The 21,139-nt window shown below is 43.5% G+C and overlaps 1 protein-coding gene and 1 long non-coding RNA gene across 5 annotated transcripts in view; one reads left to right on the top strand and one right to left on the bottom strand.

Moving 5' to 3' along the window:
• KCNIP4 (potassium voltage-gated channel interacting protein 4) overlaps nucleotides 1-21,139 on the bottom strand; it is a 408,026-nt gene that overhangs the window by 253,307 nt on the left and 133,580 nt on the right. The window lies entirely within an intron of this gene.
• On the top strand, nucleotides 4,819-5,367 carry LOC309377464. The gene is made up of 2 exons (XR_014171599.1): nucleotides 4,819-5,163; nucleotides 5,213-5,367. It is a non-coding gene; the product is annotated as an uncharacterized lncRNA (long non-coding RNA).

Genomic DNA, 21,139 nt, shown 5'->3' with positions numbered 1-21,139 from the left:
GCTCCGTAAGACGCACACACATTTCCCCTTACTTTTTAGGAGGGAAAAAGTGAGTCCTATAGAGCAAAAAATACGGTAATAATTTTATTATTTATACCCCGCCCATCTGGCTGGGTTTCCCCAACCACTCTGGGTGGCTCCCAACAGAATATGAAAAACACAATAAAACATCAGTCATTAAAAACTTCCCTAAACAGGGCTGCCTTCAGATGTCTTCTAAAAGTCAGATAGTTGTTTATTTCCTTGACATCTGATGGAAGGGCGTTCCACAGGGCAGGCACAGGGCTGGCACCACTACTGAGAAGACTGATTCAAGTTTGCTTTATGGCTAAATGGGGGCTCTGAGCCCTAATACTGTACACCACAGGTGCTCTTTAACAGTAGAAATAGTCCTTTTAAGAACTACCAAATCAATCAATGGCACACAAATTGTAAAAATAGAACCGGGGGGGGGGGGGTTGGCAGAGAGTGGGAAGTGAAATGCACCATAGCATTAACTTGTCTTTACTAATCATAAGACTATTGTTCAGAGCTTTGTCTATCAGTTACTTCCATAATTCCCTCCTTTTCCAAATACATAATTTTTTCCAATTGCTTTCACAGACTTATCTATGTAATAGATGATCTAAGCTGTCTTATTTTACCAGACACTGACAGAGACTACACACAAAAAAAATTAAATTAGTTCAAATTCTATTACCTTACATTACTGGATTCATTAACGTGCTGTACCTTTTCGATCCAACCGACGTGGAACTTCTCTTTATCAAAAAGTAGAGTGCATGGAAAGGTCAGAAATAAACCTAATTTACTATTAAAGATTAATTACGAGATAAAAGGAAAGCTTGGATGGGTTAGAAAACATGCACTTTCGTTGCTATATAAAGAAAGTTTGGTGGGTCCTCTTTGAAGGAAATAATTCAGAGGGGGAAAATATTTTTTATAGCATTGGGGTTGGACTAAATTATTTCTGGCATCTCCTCCAGCCATGTGATTCTATAGTTAGAAAACCGAGGTCTGGAGAAAGGGAGTATTACTAAAATGGCCAAACTAGTTTCTTTTGTTACATAAATTGCCCTGACCAGATCTCCTTTGTTATGTAAGCTAGAGGTAATGCATTGCCTCAGAAACTAAATAAACCAGAGACTACCAGTATCTTCCTTCCTAACACCTGGCTGGGGGTCACGTTATTGAGGTGGCTTTGGATGTGAAATAATTTGGAGTCACCTAGAATCAGAGGGTGGGTAAGTTTTAGATTCTGGAAGCTAAGAGTATTTTGCAGCTGGCTGTGTTCCCCTAGAAATCTGAATGGGTGCAACAAATTTGGCACATTTCCTGGAGTTCAGCTATACAGTGGCACCTCAGGTTAAGTACTTAATTCGTTCCGGAGGTGCGTTCTGAAACTGTTCTTAACCTGAAGCACCACTTTAGCTAATGGGGCCTCCTGCTTCCGCCGCGCCGCCGGAGCACGATTTCTGTTCTCATCCTGAAGTAAAGTTCTTATACTGAGGTAATGTTTCTGGGTTAGCGGAGTCTGTAACCTGAAGCGTATGTAACCTGAAGTGTATGTAACCTGAGGTACCACTGTACCTTTACCCATTCTTAGCCTGTTTATTTTGTGTAAATAAAATTACCACCAAAAAATACAAAAAGTATCCCATGACCTGGTTCCATGAAAACAGAACCACTTGCAGAATAGATCCAAGAGTAGCAATATTAGAATACAGCCGTAGAAGTCTACAAAGAACTGTCTGGTTAGCTACAATCATGTGAAATTCAGTGTGTGCGCACACACGCACGCATGCACGCACACACACATATATGCACAAACACACTCCTTTTTGTTGTTGTCCTCGTTGCAGCTTTAGGTCTGCCAGTTCACAATACTGCAGAGGTTGCACAATTTCCCTGGCAGGGACCAGCAATATCATGTCCCTTTGGTTTCTTCACCCACAATACCCAGCCCACCAACTTTCTTTTAGTGCTTTTAGTGCTCTTTTAGTGGCCCACTTTCTTTTTGGCAATACACTGGTACCTCAGGTTACAGACGCTTCAGGTTACAGACTCCGCTAACCCAGAAATAGTACCTCAGGTTAAGAACTATGCTTCAGGAAGAAACAAGATTTACCAACTATCGAAGAATGGCAGATGAAGATGATGGACTATATGGAACTTGCCAAACTGACTGGGAAACTCCGAGACCAGAGAAAAGAGACGGTGGAAGAAGACTGGAAGAAGTTTAAGGAATATTTGAAAAAAATATGTTAATATTTAAATCTTAGAACAGCTTTGGAAGTGGATATAGGCTGTCAGGTTAGAAGTACAGTGGTACCTCGGGTTAAGTACTTAATTCGTTCCGGAGGTCCATTCTTAACCTGAAACTGTTCTTAACCTGAAGCATCACTTTAGCTAATGGCGCCTCCCGTTGCCACTGCACCGCCAGAGCACGTTTTCTGTTCTCATCCTGAAGCAAAGTTCTTAACCTGAAGCACTATTTCTGGGTTAGCGGAGTCTGTAACCTGAAGCGTATGTAACCTGAAGCATATGTAACCCGAGGTACCACTGTAGAAGATAGTGTATTTTAAAATAGTATTATTTATAAATGATAAAATGTGAAGTTATTTTAAGCGTGATAAAAAAATAGATGGTTAGAAACTATGATATATGTAAACTGCTAAAGATGAAGTAAAATGAAAATCAGACAGGTGGGTCTTGGGGAAGCCCACTTAACAATATTTAGAAAAATAAGGATATGACAAGAATTTGTTTGTATTGTTTGTTCTTCTCTGTGTTCTTTATTTGTGTTATAAAATGCATAAAAAAAAATGGGGGGGGGACTTTGCTTCAGGATGAGAACAGAAATCGTGTGGTGGTGGCAATTTCCCTCAAGCCTCCACGGCAAATGTACGTATATTCATGTTCCGTGATGAGAGGTTTAATGTCTCTGTTTGGATTTAATATATCTCATAAGGCTACAGTGGTACCTCAGGTTAAGTACTTAATTCATTCCGGAGGTCCGCTCTTAACCTGAAACTGTTCTTAACCTGAAGCACCACTTTAGCTAATGGGGCCTCTTGCTGCTGCCTGAGCCCGATTTCTGTTCTCATCCTGAAGCAAAGTTCTTAACCTGAAGCACTATTTCTGAGTTAGCGGAGTCTGTATCCTGAAGCGTATGTAACCTGAGGTACCACTATAGTTGCCTGGGGGAAACAGGGAATAAGCAAAGATGGTTTTGGGAAGCCTTGACAACTGCTAGGAAGAGGGAAAGTGAGGGTGGGGACTGTGAGGGAGAGGGAGAGCGAGGAGAAGGAATGGTGGAAGAAGAATACAATGTGAGGAATTTGTGAAGTACTGTACAGCCAGTGAGGGGAGATTTTGATCAAGTTCTGCAAGTGACTCTGGCAGATAGAGGTGGAACAAAACTGCAGCAGGGGACAGAGCAGCTATGAGGTGCAGGGGGACCTGGCAACCTGCAATATTGAAAAGCAGCTTGAGATCACCATCTTCTCAGAACACCTGAGCAACACCTGAGTGACATCATAATGGACCAGAGGAGGACTGTGATGTAGGTCCATTTTACCTAAATGGCCTTGGCCCAGTATATCTGAAGGAGCGTCTCCACTTCCATCGTTCTCCCCGGATACTGAGGTCCAGTGCCAAGGGCCTTCTGCCAGTTCCCTCGCTATGAGAAGCCAAGTTACAGGGAACCAGGCAGAGGGCCTTCTCGGTAGTGGCGCCCTCCCTGTGGAATGCCCTCCCACCAGATGTCAAAGAGAAAAATAACTACCAAACTTTTAGAAGACATCTGAAGGCAGCCCTGTTTAGCAAAGCTTTTAATGTTTAATAGGTTATTGTATTTTAGTGTTTTGTTGGAAGCCGCCCCGAGTGGCTGGGGTGACCCAGCCGGATGGGCGGGGTATAAATAATAAATTGTTGTTGTTGTTGTTGTTATCGTTATCATCGTCGTCATCATCATCATCATTATCATTATTATTATACAGCTTTGTCAGGGAATCATATGCTGGAGAAAAGCCATTCCTTCCCTCATTTATAAGAAAAGCCAGTTTAACAAATGTCTTTGTGTAGGTTTCCATGCTTTGGAGTGAAAACATGGAGCATGGTCTTCTCACCTGTCACACACACCCTTCAATGCATACCCTCAGATTCATGTTTCTCACATCATTCTACCCTGAAGCCCTCCTTCAGCCTTCTTACATTTCAGATCCTGTCACTTATCATCACTATATGCTGGGACCTTCCCCAGTTCTCAGCCTGCCCTATGTGTGGTGCTAATGCCAGCCAAACTGACAACGCTCTCTGCTGTCACACAGCTGGGACTGCCAACTGTTTAGTTCCCTGAGCAACAGTATGTTCTGAGCTCTCACACCACGACATGCATCCCAGCTCAGCCCAGCAGTGCAACTGAAATACAATATACATATATTTCATTCTTGGGTAATTTACTCCTTCATTACTCCTCCCATCCTCCACTCCTTTTTTCTTCTCACCAAGATTTCTCCTTTTTTTTGCCTAGCCTTTCAAAGCAAAGAATTAAGCACTAGAAACAGATGAATTCCTACGCAACAAGATATAGGAACTGACAAGTTACTTTGCTGTCAGAAACAATTCAATTCACTTTTTATTCCCTACTGTACAGAAGTATTGTCTAGCGAGGTCAAAGAAAGTCTTTTACAATGTTCCTTTAAAAAGCAAGGAAGCTGACCAGTTGTCTCCGTTGTGAAAACACTGCAAAAGATAACCATTTGGCAGAACATGTGTGTGTGCAGAAGGTGATTTATTTTATTATGAAATTGTTATAAGAATTTTAAGGTCTTAGATATGTAATAAATGTTCATAAATGTACCAAGCAAACACGTACATAAATATATAAACCACATGTTTGGAGCAGCACAGGAAGACCGTCCTGAAACCATTTTGGCTCCCAAACTGACCAAATGTTTTCTCTGCAAGGAGGGAGGGGGTGAGGGAACCTTCCCATTGTCTCAGGAATTGGGTAATCACCATCTCAAAGGAATGGCCAGACTACCAGGAAAGGCAATCAGATAAGGCATTATCAGACAACCTGGCAGACAGGAAAAACAACAACATTCAAATTTCTGTTGTAGACCACCTTTTCTGTGATGTAGGTATGATGTTTGTGGGGTTGGTCTTGGGTTACACCCCTTCTGTGATATATGTATGATGTATGGAGGGGTGGTCTGGAGCTCCAGGGCAGGGAATTTAAAATGTCTATATAAGGGCAGGCACACCTTTGTTCTGGGTCCTCCTCCATGCTCCTGCATGTGGGGAGCACCCTGTTGCAACAGCTTTAATAAAGATCAGGCTTACTAGCTGCTTTGCTTCTCAGTATTCTCTGGTTGGCCTCTTATTTTCTCCTACCGATAGGGAACCCACTTAAGGACTCTATACGGGCTCTTGGATACCCCATAAGGGAAAAAGGGCCGATTTTGTTTACAACAATACTGAATCTTATTATATGTCTGCTGAATTGGCTTTTGTCTAATTTGAATTTATATTGATACGTTTCCTAACAAATTCCCCCTTCCCACCAATGTTTTGCATTTTAAAAATAATCTGATGCGTGTCATTTGTGAGACACTTTGAAAACAGATCACTACAACATATAAAATAAGCAAACCTCAAACTTTATCTTCCCTCTAATTATTTCCTTAGTTCAGCTTCTACTTTGGTGTCCATTACTCTGCAAAATTTTGTACTCTTAACTGGAAGAACTCTGGAACACCAGTCACATCTGCGTTGGCTCTTAAACATAGAATGGAAACAGCAGAGGCCAATAGTAAATCATCTCCCACGACTGTCAGATAAAATAAACTGCCTGAACAATAGAGCTGGCTAATGCAGAGGGAAGTGATCTGGGGAGGTTAAGTAGGCCAGTAGCACAGGCCCTTAAGGAAAAAGTGACATTTAAAAGAAAACAATAGGGGAGGGGGAGCTAAGTGTAAAAAAACAAAACGTGTAAGGCAGTTGATAGCAACCACACTGCCAAAGGTGTGTGGTGCTAGGTTAGGCTAAGGCTACTCCTGAATGGTAATTATTTTGAGTTTACCATGAAGAGGGCTTGACAGGAATATTGACCAATTAGCAAGGAACTTCATGGTAGGATTTGTGCCCTAGATAGGCAAATGACCTTTCTAGTTAGGAGCATTACAAGAATTCTGTATTGCCCCTTTGAATGACATAATTTTGTTTTCCTACACAAGGGGACCAGTTAGAAGCCCTCTGGAGTACTAGAAAGAGTGAGGAAAGGGGGAATCTGACTGGAAAGGAATAATAGCAATGCAGGAATAACTAGCAATACTGTGCTGGACCCTGGGGTAACCCATGAAACGCAGTCCAGGACCAGTCCAGAATCCGAAGGTTCCACTAGGAGTCAGTCCGGCAGGACACGAGGCAGGAAACCAGGCAAGGACAGGTACAAGATCTCAGGCAGGATCTAGCATACAGCAATGTGGCTCCCACAACGTGGGGCGGGGTCCGAAAGCCTTTTATCTTTGTCAGGGTAGCGGTTGGTCCTGATCCCCCAGCGACTCACCTCCCTGTTTTGCCCAAAGGTGAGCACTCCTCCTGCAAGTACTCAGGTCTGTCCTTCTCTCAGACCTTAGTCTCTGCAGGGAGACGTTGGTGGGTTACTAGACCCAGGGGCCGCCTCAGCCTCCCCGACCAAACCGGTAGTGGAGCAGCTGTAAGTGATGGCCCAGCTGAAGGCAACGAGGTAATCCCCGCATCTGGAGCCAGGGCAGGCTCAAGCCCCTGACTCGGCCCAGCTGGTGTTTGTTGCAGGGGAACCTGTGCAGACTGGGGCCCTTCAGGATCAGGCCCCAGACTTGGTTGAGGTGATGCCTGAGGCAAAGGATCCGGTGCAGACTGAGACTCCTCTGGTTCTGAGTCTGAGCCCAAGTCCCAGGCCATCAAAAATACCTACAGTCTAAACCAGGCATAGGCAAACTTGGCCCTCCAGATGTTTTGAGACTCCAATTCCCATCAGCCCTGACCACTGGTCCTGTTAGCTAGGGATGATGGGAGCTGTAGTCACAAAACATCTGGAGGGCCAAGTTTGCCTATGCTTGGAGTTGTATTTAAGTTATTTTGGAGAGAGACACCTTTTCTCCCCATTTTCCCTTGTGGGATGTGATTTAATGATTAAACATTCTCCCTACAATTCTAGCACTAAGTTGCCATTCTTTGCTTAGGTGTCTGTTGTCAAGAATGCTGCGCATAAAGGAGAATCAGTATCACAGATAATAGAGAACTGGGCTCAACTCTAGTTCACAAAATTCAACTCAGCTTATGGGAACCCTGCTGTGCAGACGAATCTCCTCCATTCTTTGATGTTACTATCAGAGGCAGTCTCTGCAAATAAATTGGGGCTGGTATGGCTGCAAGCTGTCAACCTGCAGTGCTTTCAAAGACTAGTTTGTTTTTCATAGACTGCTTTCTGTATAGATGCTCTGGCACAAAAGCTGCCTCTGCTTATCTGGAGCTGAGGATGAATCACCCGTTTCCCACTAGATGAGTAGCAGCTGCCAGGAATTCCTGATGCAAAAATCAGTCCATCAAGTCTGAAAGAGATCATATTTATTACTGCTCATCTGCAGTGGGACAGAGCCTATCTACTACTACAAAAGTAAAAAAAATTCAAGTGAACTGAAGCTGGATCTTTAAAAACCTCTCTGCAGTACTGTCTGTTCCCCATGATTTCCACTACCTCACCATTTTTGCCTTCTGTCTTCAGATTCTGCAGCTACACACAAGACTCCTGCTCCCTCTCATTTTCCCTTGATGCCCCATACACCTGTCACTCACTCCCAGAGAATTTCCACCTTTCTCCTTCAAAATCTCTTTTCCCTTTTAGTTTTGCCTTAACTCCATAGTTCTCAGCTGAAGCCTGTAAGTGCTTGTAGTTGCATTTGCTCATAAATGTTCCTTATTCTTTCTTCTTTCTCTCCTTTCTCTCTCTCTCTCTCTCACACTCTCTCTCTTTCTTTCTTTCTTTCTTTCTTTCCTTTTCTTTTCTTTTCTTGGAGAAAAGGAGGAGTAGCTTAGTTCCTAACCTGCTATTCGTGTATTTTATTTATTTAGAGAGATTTATGGACCACTTAATCTGAAAATACACGTGGGTATATGCCAGGGGGTATATACCAGGGGGACACCGGCCTAGGACTTGCTGATCAGAAGGTCGGCGGTTCGAATCCCCACGACGGGGTGAGCTCCCGTTGCTCGGTTCCTGCTCCTGCCAATCTAGCAGTTCGAAAGCACATCAAAGTGCAAGTATATAAATAGGTACTGCTCCGGCGGGAAGGTAAACGGCGTTTTCCGTGTGCTGCTCTGGTTCGCCAGAAGCGGCTTAGTCATGCTGGCCACATGACCCGGAAGCTGTACACTGGCTCCCTTGGCCAATAAAGCGAGATGAGCGCCGCAACCCCAGAGTCGGTCACGACTGGACCTAATGGTCAGGGGTCCCTTTACCTTTATATACCAGGCACATCCAACTCTCGAGAGACTGTGATCTACTCCCAGGATAATAAAACTGGCAGTGATCTACCCATTGTCATTGCCAAGAGTTGTCAAGCTTTTTGGGGGGAGCATTGCCCAGTTGAGCTTTTTTTGGGGGGAGGGGGAATAGGTACAGTGGCTCAACCAACAGTCTGCCAACCTCCCTCCTTCCAAGCTTTCAGATACCATAGTAAAGGTAAAGGTACCCCTGACTGTTAGGTCCAGTCACTGACGACTCTGGGGTTGCACACTCATCTCACTTTACTGGCCAAGGGAGCTGGTGTTTGTCTACAGACAGCTTCCGGGTCATGTGGCCAGCATGACTAAACCACTTCTGGAGAACCAGAGCAGCGCATGGAAATGTTGTTTACCTTCCCGGTGGAGTGGTACCTATTTATCCACTTGCATTTGATGTGCTTTCGAACTATGAATAAAACTTAAAAATAAATATAGATGACTAGTATATGTTCTCGTTCAGGCGTGAAATGAGATAAGCTTCCACTTTCCATTCACCTGTCATCTGCAGGGAAGGGAAGAAAGGAATCAGTTTATACTATCAGCTCAGGCTATGAAGGGGTGGATGTTTGCATGCTCTTGAAAAAGAACCTCCTTTCACATAGAAAGCAAGCATGTCAGAGATTAAAGTCAGAATGATGCCTTTTCTCAAGGATTCTATGCCTTTGGTTTTTGTGTGTGGGAGGGATAGGGTTTTGTTTCTTTGAGGAAACAATCACTTCCCTTCCTCGCCAACGCAATTGTAGCTTGAAGTGGTAGAGTCCAGATAAAGATGTCATCCAGATGTACATTTGCCCTGTGCCTAGAAAACATGGGTCTGAGTGGTTTTGCCCTTCCCCCTCTGTTTCCCCCAGAAAACCTGCTCTTTGGAGATAAAAAGGTAAAGCTAAAGGGACCCTTGACCATTAGGTCCAGTCGTGGCCAACTTTGGGGTTGCGGCGCTCATCTCACTTTATTGGCCAAGGGAGCCAGCGTACAGCTTCTGGGTCATGTAGCCAGCATGACTAAGCCACTTCTGGCAAACCAGAGCAGCACACAGAAACGCCGTTTACCTTCCCGCCGGAGAGGTACCTATTTATCTACTTGCACTTTGACATGCTTTCGAACTGCTAGGTTGGCAGGAGCAGGGACCGAGCAGCAGGAGCTTACCCCGTCGTGGGGATTCGAACCGCCGACATTCCGATCGGCAAGTCCTTCCGATCGGCAAGTCCTAGGCACAGTGGTTTAACCCACAGCGCTACCTGCATCCAATGTATCTTTGGAGATACATTGGAGCAAACATCATTCTGAAGCAAACTCAATTGAAGTTGGCTCTAATTCAGCGGTAAGAGTCGAGTTTCCCTGGGGGGGGGGAAGAAGTGGGACAAGGGCAAGTCTGGAACAGCTCCAAGTGCTAGTTGCATACAGTGACCTTTAGTTTTCATCTCATTTGAACTATGACAATACTAAAATGGCCAGTGGTGCAGCCAGGACTACACTTCGGACTCAACATCGAGTACCTCACAGCTATGCTCCTCCACCCTTCCTCAAAAATGCCTGCCTAGAGAGCAACATGATATGGGCAGTGGCAAATGCATCACATGAAATGAATCTTGTGATTCCGCTGGTTAAACAGTTAATGTCAGTAATTCTGCTAGAAGAACTTCTATCTTTGCAACCTTACCTTGTTTTGATAGTTTGTCATTGCTGATACATTTGTGTTCATGATCCTTAGCAGATGAATAATAATAATAATTATAATTAAACTATTATTATTTATACCATGCCCATCTGGCTGGGTTTCCCCAGCCACTCTGGGTGGCTCCCAACAGAATATGAAAAAGACTATAAAACATCAAACATTAAAAACTTCCCTAAACAGGGCTGCCTTCAGATGTCTTCAAAAAATCAGATAGTTGTTTATTTCCTTAACATCTGATGGGAGGACGTTCCACTACCAAGAAAACTCTCTGCCTGGTTCCCTGTAACCTCACTTCTCACAGTGAGGGAACTGCCAGAAGGCCCTCGGAGCTGGACCTCAGTGTCCAGACTGAACGATGTGGGTGGAGATGCTTCTTTAGGAATACTGGGCCGAAGCCATTTAGGACTTTAAAGGTCAACACTAACACTTTGAACTGTGCATGGAAACATACTGGGAGATAATGAAGGTCTTTCAGGACTGATGTTATATGCTCTTGGTGGCCATTCCCAGTCACCAGTCTAGCTGTCACATTCTGGATTAGTTGTAGATTCTGGGTCACCTTCAAAAGTAGCCCCACGTAGTCCAAGCAGGAGATAACTAGAGCATGCACCACTCTCGTGAGACTGTCTGCGGGCAGGTAGGGTCTCAGTCTGCATACCAGATGGAGTTGGTAGACAGCTGCCCTGGACACAGAATTGACCTGTGCCTCCATGGACAGCTGTGAGTCCAAAATGACTCCCAGGCTGCGCACCTGGTCCTTCAGGGGCACTGTTACCCCATTAAGGACCAGGGAGTCCTCCACACCTGTCATTAGTTGAATGACAACTAAACAGTTTTTAGAATAAAAATATCTATATAAGGAGCAGAATTTCCAGATCTGCTATCATGTGTCTCGAGTGCTCTCCAATCCAATCATTTATTAAATCTATCTAGATTTCTTCAGCCTAGCTGAAGAGAAGAAAAGAAGGGTTTAAGTTTAACTAGACAAATGGGCAAAATGTTCTACAGGTTTCAGTCATTTCCTTTTCTTTTGTGTAGGCTGTTCCATTCTTGGAACAAAAACACATATATCCTACAACTCCTGATGTATAACAAATGATCACAAAGTTTAACGGACTATATATATTGTGCTACAATAACATACACCTACTTTTTGAGTCTATTCTTTATCTCTGAAACATTTCTCTGTCTTGACATACACTATACACGCGATAGCAAAAAAATGCCTTTTTTCTACCTGTCTCAGTGAAAGGAATAAATTACTGAGCATCTGCTCCAGAGGAGGAGGAGGAAGATCAAAAGAAACTTGGTTCCTGGTCATTAGGAAAAAGAATTCTTCCAAGAACTGCTGCCCTTAAAATCAGTGCTTTAGTGGGAAAGAAGATGTTAGAGAAGATGTATTCCATGCAGACCATTCTCCTTTCTAAGGCAAAACACATTTCGCCTCCCACAATTACAGTCAACATTATGACAGATACTGGGATAAAAACAACAGAACAGAAAATCAACCGAGCATTCTTCAGACACGAATGTGAGAGATAGAAAGAGTGATGCTTGGCCAACAGTGCATTTTAGCGCCTAGTCTGTCACTTCAGTTCCTCTCTTTGGAGCAGAAACCCTAGAGGTTGCCATATGTCCATTTTCTCCCCACACACCATGCCTAGAGGAAGAGTCGTGATAAAATTGGATGACAACTGTTTTTAAAAAATAAAAAATAAAAAAGACTTTTCACAATTTAAGTCATGCTAAAACTTTTATTTTTTATTATAAAATGTACTACAAAACTTATCACTTATACAATCTTTTTAGACTTCCATCAGCACCTCTGATGATCCACCTTTTTAACCACTACAGTACTTATGAATTTCTTAACTTTATACTGCCTTTACATCTCTTAACAAATCATCCTTCCCCTTCTCCAATTTTGCAATACTTCCAATAATACTCCTCACAAAACTTCTTGCAAACCTACAAACATCGTCTGATCTTCACAAATACTTTTCAAGTAGTCCGTAAATTTACTCCAGTCTTCCGTGAATTTCTGGTCCTGCCGGTTTCGAATCCTTCCTGTTAGTTTATCTAATTCTGCATAGTCCATTAACTTCATTCTCCATTCTTCAATCGTCGGCAATTCTTCTTGCTTCCATTTTTGGGCCAGTAATATTCTTGCTGCTGTTATTGCATATAAAAAGAGCTTACATTCCTTTCTATTTATATCACTCCCCACAATGCCGAGTAAAAATGCTTCTGGTTTCTTTATGAATGTATATTTCAACATTTTTTTCATCTAATTATATATCATCTCCCAGAAGCATTTCACCTAAAACTTTAAAAGGGGAATTTCAACCATGAACAAGACATCACTGACATCTTCCCAAAGCCATATGAAGCACACACACACATGCTTTATACCCCCACCTTTCCTCCAAGGAGCTTGCGGTTGTGTACATGATTCTTTTCCTCCTTGCTTCATCCTCACAACAGCCCTGTGGCGCAGGTTAGTCTGTGTGATGGCCTGGGAATCCGATTCAGAGGCTGAACCGGAAGAATCCCAGCCTGCACAGGAGTCCCCGCCTCCAGGGCCGGCTGAACTGGGGCAGGGCCTTGATTCTGAAGCACCTGCACCTGTGCCGGATCCTCAGGAGCAGGCACCAGGTGAGTCCACTCTGGCTCCAGAGGTGGTTGCGGACTCAGTGCCTACAGGTGAGTCTCCCCCTGGGCCCAGTAACCCTTCAGCCTCTCCTGAACGGCAGAGGCTCAGGGCAGAGAGGTGAAGGGAACTGGTTTCTCCCAGGAGGAGTGCTTGCCTTAAGGCCAGGAGAGGCGGGTCTCCTTGGGGCCGGGACCACCCCTGGCCTCAGAGAAGATAAAGGCCAGTCAGCCCGGTCCCAGGTTGTGGGAGCAACGTCGTCGTTGAGTACCTGCTCTTGCCCGGACCCATACTTGACCCTCCAGTGTTCCTGTCCCCGCCCGGCTTCCAGCTTCGGAACTCGCCCCGCTCCTTGTGAACTGTTTCCAGGCTAGTGACCCAGGACCGGACTTTGACTACGCCAACGGTAACCTCCCCCCCGGGACCAGCACAGTCTGAGAGACAATGATTAGCTCGAATATGGAAACAGCACTGCAATAAAGCAGCAGAAACTCTTCATGCCTTCCACAGACGACAACTCTATAGGACTGTGGTGTCTTCAGCCCCCACCCAAGTCTGTTGGGATAGGGCTGAGTTTCCCTTCCCCTATCCTGAGGGCCTGGGCATCATGGTGGCAGTGGGCCTTGGAGGTCCTCGCAGCGGCAGCCTCTTCCCTCTATTAGATGCATGTCGAGCGACGTGTGTGATGCCCGCCCTCCCCAATGTTGGGCGCAACCTGGCGCCTCTGGCACCTTCCTTCCCAGATCAGGGAACAATCTGACTCCACAGGGCAGTGAGGGTACAGTCACCCCCATAGTTTAAGGACCCTCAACCTAGTGAGCTGGTTGCAATGAGAAGAGCAAAGAAGACTCAGACTGTCTGTTCCCTGTGTTATAATAATTTTTATGTTTTATATATATAAAATAAATGTTCATAAATGTACCAAGCAAACACATACAAATACGTAAACCACGTGTCTGAAACCCACAGAAAAGTCCGGAAACCATTTTCTCTCTCCCAAAATATTTCTCTACAAGGTTGAAGAAAATGAGAAACCTCCCCATTGTCTCTGTCCTCACAAATCCTGCCTTAAGGGCACATTTAAGGTGTGAATAGGGTGAGCCTGTGACCTGGCTCAGGAATTAAGTATTATCGTTACAAAAGAATGGCCAGACTCCCCAGGTAATCCAGTCAAGTGACCATTAACGTGTGACCTGGCAGACAGGGGGAAAACAACGCACTCAGATTTCTGTTGTAGACCGCTTTTTCTGTGATGTAGGTATGATGTTTCTGGGGGTGGTCTCGGACTCCAGGGCAGGCAATTCAAAATGTCTATATAAGGGCTTGCACACATGGCTTGGGGTACTCCTCCTCTCTCCTGCGTGTGGGGGAGTACCCTGCTACAACAATAAAGATCAGGCTTACTAGCTTACTATACTTAGTACCCTGCTACAACAATAAAGATCAGGCTTACTAGCTTACTATATTCTCTGGTTGGTCTCTGTTATTTTCTCCTACGAATAGAGAATCTGCAAAGGGACTCTATATGGGGTCTTGGGTTCCCCATAAGGAAAAAGGAGCAGGGTTGTTTTTTTTACTTATATCACCTGGGGCCTTGTGCCCTGGAGGAGGGGAGGATGAAAAGATATAAATGTGTGGGGGGAGTAAAGACTGCGGACAGAAGAGATCTCTGATAAAACAAGACAAGAATAAAACATGAGAAGATACGTCAAGATACGGTATGGCAAATGACTGATGGGGGAGGGGGAAAACTTTCCTTTCTTTTTCTATGTGATTAAACAAGAATCCCCTCCCCTAAGGAGTCAGAAATGTCGTTTTAAGGACTTAAGCTGTGGATTTAAGGCTGTGTGGAGATAAACTTTCGAACCAAAGCATGTTTCAAGATGAGCCTGGAAGGTATAAGAACTTTGGAATGACGCAGTTTAAAATGCCGTCACCATTTTGGGAAGCTCTGTCGGAGGTCTTGAGTCTGGGAGGAGAAAGAGAGAAACAAAGCTGTTTATATCTTGTGGGTGAAACTCCTCAGTGGGACTCAAGAGCGACAGCTTCGTAAGAATATGATGGAAAGAGCGATGTTATCTATGAAGGAGATGATGTATGGAAACCATCTGGATTTGAGGATTGGAAGAACGGAAAATTCACACAGGATTATTATATTGGTGTTTATCGGCTTAAGGAGACTAAGAAGAGATCATAAAGAAAAAATAAAAAAATGAACAAGATGTGATGTGGAAACAGCAAGATAAGATGGGATAGAATTACGAACTCTGTCTGGACTGATTTGGACTGATTTGGACATTAACACAGCAGCAAGAAGATGATCAGAATCCCCCTTCGGATCTTGGAGTATGGGTCCCCCCAACAAAATTCAAAATTTGGCTTTGTAATTCGGAATTTATGTGATGTGATTTAATTTAATGTAATTGGCCAGTTAATAAAAATTATTTTTTTAAAAAATGAAAAGATATAAATGTGTGTAGGGTAAAGGTGGCCAATGTGATAACTTCCAAATACTGCTGAACTAACAACTCCCAGCATACCTGGCCATTGGCCATATCGGCTGGGGTTGTTGGGAGTTACTGAGGACACCATGCTGGCTGTAGCAAAAGCTTCAAAGTCCTGCAATTGGTTAAAGAAAAAGAAGGCACGTTTTTTCATGTGGTGGAACTGTAAAAGAATTAAAAGTTTGGGGGAAATGATTTATAATGAAATGAAGAAAAAAAATGTTTAAGATAACGTTTGTTAAAAAGCCAGATGCTTTTCTGTTAGGCAAGACTTTCCAAAAGAACAGAAGAAGTTATTTATGTATGCAACAACAACGGTTAGGATTTTACTAGCCCCAAAATGGAAAGATGACAAGACACCAAGAAGAATGGTAAGAAAAACTGATGGAATGTGCTGAAATGGTGAAAACTTAGAGACAAGCACAATAGAGATTTTATAAAAAGACTGGGAATCATTTATGTTGTACCTACAGAAAAACTGTAAAGATGTAGACTCATTAGCAGGGTTTGAGTAAACATTTACAGTTAACAACATAGAAATTAAGAAGGAAAAATGGGAATATAATAAAGTGCAAGAGGAAAGATGAAAATAGGTAAGGTATAAAAATGTGAAGAATATAATAATATTTAAGTTAAAAACTGCCTATTAAAGTAAAATAAAACAAGCAGGGGAAGTAAATACTCAAAGAACCAGAAATGGAAGTTGGGGAAGAAATGGCGGGTTGGGGTTGGGGGGATTTATATTCTATTTTGTTTTTGAGATAATGTTGATTGTGATGATGATAAAATCTGTAAAACTCAATAAAAATTATTCTAAAACAAACACAAACTCCTGCAATTGGTGTGCTCAGGATTAACTTGTGAGCACACCATCTAATTCAAGAACACTTGAAAAGTGGAATATAAATCTCAAAACTAAGCAAAAGTGGACTACACAGTGCAGAGGACTGTACAATATGGCAGGAGTGATAAGATATCATTTTGGCTTCCCTCCAAATATCCTTTATTCCCCACGTCCCATCCCAAAAAGAGACGAAACACAAATCAAATATTACTTTTTTGTTCTGCAGCACAATGGCTCCCAATGCAAAACATTGACATACATTGCCCTTGCCACAAAGGGCTATGGAAAATACACAGTATGCTTATAATTCTTCTACAATGAAATTACTGAAACCCATCTGGCAATTCAGGCTGTCCAATTACCCTGCTACAAAACATTGATTAAATAAAAAGGTTAATTGCCATACTTCAGAACTCTAGCGCTGTATTTATGAGTGGGCAATTTGTCATACTTTTCCAGGTAGTTAGCCACTTGGTACTTTAAAAAGGGAAACCAAGAACAAGAGTGCAATAAACTACATGGGATGATGGTTTATCAGATCAACAGTCTCACGAGGTTTTATTTACACACAGTAAGAGGTTCCGTCAACCAGGAAAAAAACATTCTTGCCTGCATTCCTTTGGGTAGTTCTACACAAGTTTAGAGTTGCCAGATTAGGAGCACCCAAGACCCTGAAATTTCAGATCCCAAACCCAAGACCTAGGGGTGCCTCCAGTGATACCACGAAACATGTTTACCAGCTCCATCTGGTACACAGGCTTAGACCCTATCTGCCGGCGGACTGTCTCGCCAGTGTGGTGCATGCTCTGGTTATCTCCCGCTTGGACTACTGCAATGCGCTCTACGTGGGGCTACCTTTGAAGGTGACCCAGAAACTACAACTAATCCAGAATGCGGCAGCTAGTCTGGTGACTGGGAACGGCCACCGAGACCACATGACACCGGTCTTGAAAGACCTACATTGGCTCCCAGTACGTTTCTGAGCACAATTCAAAGTGTTGGTGCTAACTTTTAAAGCCCTAAACAGCCTCGGTCCAGTATATCTGAAGGAGCATCTCCACCCCCATCTTTCTACCCGGACACTGAGGTCCAGCGCCGAGGGCCTTCTGGCGGTTCCCTCACTGCAAGAAGCCAAGTTACAAGAAACCAGGCAGAGGGCCTTCTCGGTAGTGGCACCCGCCCTGTGGAACACCCTCCCACCAGATGTCAAAGAGAACAAGAACTACCAGACTTCTAGACAATATCTGAAGGCAGCCCTGTTTAGGGAAGCTTTTAATGTTAATGCATTGCTGTATTTTAATGTTGTGTGGGAAGCCGCCCAGAGTGGCTGGAAACCCAGCCAGATGGGCGGGGTATAAATAATAAATTATTATTATTATTATTATTATTATTATTATTATTATTATTATTATTATTATTATTATTAAGCATTAGCCACAGTAGCTGAGATCATGTCATTCAATTAAAAAAATAAATCTATCAAATAAGCACATATATCACAAACTGGAAATTAAGATAGAAGCCTTAACTGAAGGGATTTTTCCCTTGTTGTGAACTGCTCTTGTGAACAACCAACTATCTACACCCAATATACCAGCACTGATGATATTTTATAATTCGTTGCTCTTCAAGGTGCCACAAGACATTCTCGCTTGTTCAGAAAAAAGGGAAAAAGAAAATACATTTAAGTGTTCATAGGAACACATGACATGAAAGGCAACATACGAGATCACCTGTGTGGGTCTACCTGTCTGGCATCCAAGGGAATCTGGAAGAAGCGGGGAGCAACCAGCAACAAGGGGGCAGATTAACTTTTGCAGCTTTTACTTTAAGCAGAAAAGTGCACACACACACACTTTATTCCCCAAGCTTTGCATTTAATACATGGGATGTGATGGGAGTTGTGTTCCACCAAAGGGAAAAAATGAAAGCTTCCTCTTTTCACACCAAGAGCAGACCTTTCCAAACTTCCACAGACACAATTTGTTCCCCAAGCTCTGTATTTAAGCTGCGGGGGCGAGTAGCCAAAAACATGACTGGGCTTCTTGTGAATCAATATAGCCATGTCTTCAACCCAGATTTTAGTTTGGAAAACTCCTCTATTTTTCTTAAACACCCCCTCCATCACTTTACAGTGGTACCTTGGGTTACAGACGCTTCAGGTTGCATATGCTTCAGGTTACAGACTCCGCTAACCCAGAAATATTACCACGGGTTAAAAACTTTGCTTCAGGATGAGAACAGAAATCGCACACCAGCAACGCAGCAGCAGGCCCCATTAGCTAAAGTGGTACCTCAGGTTAAGAGCAGTTTCAGGTTAAGAATGGATCTCCAGAACGAATTAAGTTCTTAACCTGAGGTACCACTGTATTCTTTTCTACATCCTAAGCGATTTCTTAGGCCCATTCCTAGGGTTCCCAACTGGACTATTTCAGGTGGCAACAAGGAGGAATGGGTTAAAAACCATATTGTGCCAAGAGCTTGGCTTAGAAAACGCTTTAGATATCCATGGACTTTGAAGAGCTATCTGGCAGTGGGCTCTCAAATTTCACCAGGCAGAGGGCCTTCTCAGTAGTGGCGCCCGCCCTGTGGAACGCCCTCCCATCAGATGTCAACATAAATACAAACACAATAAAACTTTTTTTTAAAAAGCTTCCCTATACAGGGCTTTCTTCAGATGTCTTCTAAAGGTTGCTGTAATAGTTCTAGGGGTTGCTCGTGCGTAGGTTGTCGCCACACCTGGCTGGGTTAACTGAGTGAACCCTTTCTGTCCGGACAGCCACCCATCCGTGGCTGTCTCAATCGCTGGCAGAATCCGTCAGTGGGCGTTTCTTGAACTTCTTCCAGCAAAGAAGTTCTTTGACGCCGAGTCTCCTCCTACTCTCCCTGCGCGGAAGTCTTCTGCGCAGGGAGGGTGTGGGCAGCGGAGGACCCGTGCTCTCCCCGCTGGTCTCCGGCGAGGAGTCCTGGAGCCCCCTCGCCCATTCCCCCATCTGCCCCCCTTCTCCACTGGTGCTACGCTGATTTCCTTCCCCAGCAGATGGGCTGCCTCTCTCCCTACTGGGACCCTCTCCGGCATACCTCTGGAGCCTTCCCTCCGCCTCTGGCTCCGATGGCAGTTCCCTGACAGTTGCATAGTTACTTATCTCCTTGGTTCGGGGGTGGCATAGCCAATGAAAATAGGGACATCCTACCATACCCTCCAACCATTTCTCTGATGAAAAATAGGGACGTCTTAAAGAAAAGCGGGACATTCTGGGATCGAATCAGAAACTGGGACGGCTTCTGGAAATCCGGAACTGTCCCTGGAAAATAGGTACGCTTGGAGGGTCTGCATAAACCCCTCCACCTCTGAAAAGAAAACCACCTGCTCCCCCCCCCCAAGGTAGGCTCCAGCTGTGTTTTTGCCCCCAGCCTTGCCAAAGTCACTGGGGAAAAACTGAGCCTATTCCTCCTAGCCTTTCGATGTAGATGAAACCTCTTGGCCAAAGTTCTTGCTGTAGACTCTGCAGGCTGCCCTATTGATGCCCTGTTAAGTTTTTATTTAATAGAAGACAAGGTGACTCACTTTCACAATGTTTACTTCTACCATCACCCATTATTACAACCCTGCAGCCTTTGACTAGGCAAATGAAGCGTCCCTGGTTTATTGATAATTGGATCCTGGCAATCTGTCTCTTCCCACATCATGTGGCTGTAACAAATACCAAAAGGAAAAAGGAAAAAAGAGGACATCTCACTGCATCGAGTGTTAAGTGGATATCCTTGTACATCACGTAAGATTCTGCTTCACCTAAAAAGGGCAGAATCATTGGAATCTGCACAGGGTGACCTAGAAAGACATTTATTCTTCAGACTCCCAAATGAAATATCATTTGGAGCACGGTCCTTCTATACCCCAAGATTTATTCTGAATAATAAAAAGAGAACTCACACAGAGCTGAATGTTGGCTAATGTAGTATTCCTTTTAGAAATATAAAAACTCACTGGATTATAAATGGGATGAAAAATAAAGCCACACATGGCGGATCCCAACGATGTGAAAGAACGGTTTTAGGTTTGTTCAGCAGCAGTTTCTAAATGTTGCGGAAAATTACATAAATTTGCTGCTGAGGCTTTTGCAAAGGGAAGTATACCCAGAAATTGAGAGATGCATGCTGAATTATTTAGAATTTTAAATCCCAGTAACCTGAAGACCTCTACAATTTTACTAGGTTTAGTAGCTAAAACACATGCATGATAATAATAAAACAAACAGAGGTGTGACAATTGCCCTTTACTCTGAAATGTCCTGGACATTATGACAATTGAATAATTGCAATGTTACATTTCTGCACACACAAAGGCTGTGTAATTTAATAACTCACTCCTGAATTTCCTGAAAGCAATGCATACAATTCAATTAGTTGCTCACAATAGACTACACTGATTTTTTTTCATGAGCTCCAAGCCTTTTCTCCAATAATCCTTTTGCAGAAACAGCAATGTCCTTCAGTACTTCATTCACATTTGCTGTTGTTGTTTTTGAAAAGACCTAGAATACAATGAATGTGAATGCCAAAACAGTCTCTTCATAATGAGACAGAGAAGGACTAAAACAACTGTGCAATATATTGACAGCTCTGTGCAGTGCATTCCTGATGGTGCCCACCAATACAAAGTAGTGCTAACTTTTTAAAAATGCAGGTGGCAGCCATTTTATGCTGGCACCCACAGCACTGTTATCATCATAAGAGTATAGGCACTTCATATTTTCTTTACCCACCCCCCCCCCCAAAAAATAAAAAATTGTACTAATCCAATGCTGGGGTTTTCTTTTTTTTCTTTTTCCCCACTTCCACCAGCATGCACGCGCGCGCACACACACACACACACACACACATATATACACATATATGTATGTGTATAT

This window comes from Podarcis melisellensis, assembly GCF_964234715.1.
Source record: "Podarcis melisellensis genome assembly, chromosome: 9".
NCBI classification, from domain to species: domain Eukaryota; kingdom Metazoa; phylum Chordata; class Lepidosauria; order Squamata; family Lacertidae; genus Podarcis; species Podarcis melisellensis.
Note: the sequence above shows the minus strand (reverse complement) of the source record. Positions and strands in the feature narration are given on the sequence as shown.